General features: G+C 44.6%; 1 protein-coding gene across 1 annotated transcript in view; it reads left to right on the forward strand.

The window, feature by feature from the left end:
- Nucleotides 1-2,969, forward strand: part of Arhgef33 (Rho guanine nucleotide exchange factor (GEF) 33) — an 85,317-nt gene that overhangs the window by 42,574 nt on the left and 39,774 nt on the right. The gene's annotated exons all lie outside the window — the stretch shown is intronic.

Genomic DNA, 2,969 nt, shown 5'->3' on the forward strand with positions numbered 1-2,969 from the left:
AAAAAAAAAAAAAAAAGTCTGGATACAATTGGTGGTAGCTTACGTTAAACTTTAGGGTCAAAGAACTAAACTTTTAGAAAGTGTTAGCTTATCCATTCTTAACTATAAATTAGTGCAATTATTATCTGCTGCCCAAAATGCAGGAGCTAAGAATAGTAAACACTCACTATCTTACAGTTTTTCTTGGTAAGGACTCTACGCATTGTTTAGAATCCTGCTGGCGTAAGGTCTCTGACGAGGGGGCAATCAAGGCGTTGCCCGTGGCTGTCAGCTCAGGTGAATGCTCTACTCCGGGGGCATCTACTTCCGCACTTACATGGCTGTTAAAAGCTTCCAGTTCCTGTGACGTGGACTTCTCCAAGCCGCTGCCTTACCACACGACAGCCAGCTTCCCCCAGCACAGATATTCTAAGAGAATGTTCAAGATGAAATCCATAGACTTTTTAGAATCCAGTCTTGGAAGCAGCATCCCATCCTTTCTACCATATTATATTCATTAGAAGCCAATTGATAAATCCAACCCCCACCCCAAGAAATGAATTTCATAAGGACGTGAATGTTGGGGGGGGGTAACTGAGCAACAGCCTTCGAGGCTGCTTCCCACAATGGCAAAGCCTCCATTTGAAAAGGCAATGCCTGAACCTTGTCCTCTGATGCAAAAGCTTCATTCATATGCTCCATAAGTGTATAAGTGACAAGCTTGAAAATGTCACTCTGTAAGACCCGGCATATCGTTCCTTTGGATTCCTTCTCCTACACAAGAGGACTTCAACATGATTTTCTATGTGGCTAGGCTTGCCACCTGTCACCTATTATTCTTGCTTAGGAAAATTAAAAGCTAACCTCTTTTTTTTTTTTTTCCCAGTGCCGAGGATGAAACCTAGGGCCTGGGATACCCTAGGCAAATGCGCTACCACAACTATGTCCTCAGCCCTGAAAGCTAATCTTTTTGAATGATATGATTCCATTATCCATTTCCTCTTATATTTATTTGACCTTGGTGGTTTTGGCTTGCATCCTTACCTTTCAACCAAAACTCTTTTTTTTTTTTTTTTTTTTGGTGAGGGTACAGGGTCTCACTATGCAGTTCAGGCTGACTTTCAACTCACTAAGTAGCCGAGGCTGGCCTCAAACTCACGGTGATTCTCCTGCCTCAGCCTCCCGAGTGCTGGGATTACAGGTGTGCACCACCACACCCAGCTCCTTACCTTTCTCGATAGTTTCTGATACTTTAGGTTTCTATTTTCTTAAAAATTTTTTGGCTATTTGCTGTGCTTCTTTGCTTTTCTTCCTACTTTTTGGTTGCTCCTTCTTAATTCTGTTTGGCTACAAATCTTCCTCAGGGTAAAGTCCAAATTCCTTCACACAGTTTACAAGGCCATGTACTAACTAGCCTCTGCTTTTCTTCTCAGATTTATCTTTTGTTACCCTCTACGTCTATCTCTGTAGTCAAGCCTGACACTCTTTTTTTTTTTTTCTTCCGGTACCAGGAATGGAACTCATGACCTTGCGCTTGCCAGGCAGGCGCTGTGCCGCTGAGCTATATCCCCAGCCCAATCCTGACACTCTTTTAGGCCTTACAGTACCTTGTTGTCATGGTCTCTGGCCTTTCCCATGTTATTCCTTCCACTTCTGCCCCTTTCTCTCTTTGTCTCTTCCTGGCTAACTCCTACCCACCCTCCAAGTTCCCTAGACCAGGGCTGTCATGGTCACTCTTCCACGTGCAGTCGACGCGATGCTGTTACAGCGAGGACTAGACTCAGCAGGTCCGGGCTGAGGCCCGAGCTGTGATGTTTCTAGTGGCTTCCTGTGATGTCAAAGCCAAACTTTACTTTTTTATTATTATTATTTTTTTTTTGGTACCAGGAATTGAACCCAGGACCTTGCTCTTGCCAGGCAGGCGCTTATGCTGCTGAGCTATATCCCTAGCCCCTCGATGCCAAACTTTAAATCATAAAGTACTAGAAAATATTCCTGACACCATCCTTTGTGGTACCCAGTCCTCCTCTCCCCCAAATCCACATCAGTTGCTGCCCCAATAGACTTCAGAGCACCAGATAGTTATCACCTTCTTTCCTTCCTTCCTCCCTTCCTTTCTTCCTTTCTTCCTCCGTCCATTTATCCTAGGTACTGTTTAGGTAATGAACAAAAGAACAAAAGCTCATGGAGTCTTTCTCTGAAAGAAGCAGATAACGAACAAGATAAATGTTATATGTTAGATGGTGTTAAGTGAAAAGGAAAGTAAAGCAGGATTGCAGTGTCAGATAGGGGCCAGGTAAGGTGTGAGAGTGAGAAAGTCCGCTTAGGGATGCGGAAGGGAAGAGAGGAGACAGCCAGGGCTGAATTCCCGGTGAGAACGTCACTGATGTGTCCAAAGTTTGCTGGGAAGGCCGGTGGAGCTTTAGCAAGGTGGACCAGTGAAACAAACAGCCAGTTAAAAACAAATCACAGCAACAGCGAGGCAGCTGGCAGGGCTGGGGAGCAAATATTCTAAGGTATATGGTCACTAGAACTCAGGCTTTCACACTGAAACGGGGGGCCACTGGAAGCTCATCAGACGCGTGGTAGAGTCGGAGTCACGTGTTATCAGCATCGTACTGCTCTGGTCGTCACTGTTCCCGTCATCACCGCTGCCACTACATCACTGTCAGAGTTAAAAAACAGTTTAGCTTTTACAGTATGCCAGGTACAACTTAAAGCAGTTAGGGGTTGGGGATTTAGCTCAGCGGCAAAGCGCCTACCTGGCAACTGCAAGGTCATGAGTTCGATTCCTGGTACCGGAAACAAAACAAAACAAAACAAAAGCAGTTTAAATGCATTAACCAGCTTAATTCTTACATGATCACTTGAAGTAAGTACCACTAGTATATATCTTTTACAGCTGAGAAAGTAGTATTTGCCACACTATACTATAATTCTACTCCCTCCCTCCTTCCCTTCCCTTCCCTTCCCTTCCCTTCCCTTCCCTT

Source organism: Chinchilla lanigera, unplaced genomic scaffold (genome assembly GCF_000276665.1).
Source record: "Chinchilla lanigera isolate Chin_1 unplaced genomic scaffold, ChiLan1.0 scaffold00040, whole genome shotgun sequence".
Classification (NCBI taxonomy): domain Eukaryota; kingdom Metazoa; phylum Chordata; class Mammalia; order Rodentia; family Chinchillidae; genus Chinchilla; species Chinchilla lanigera.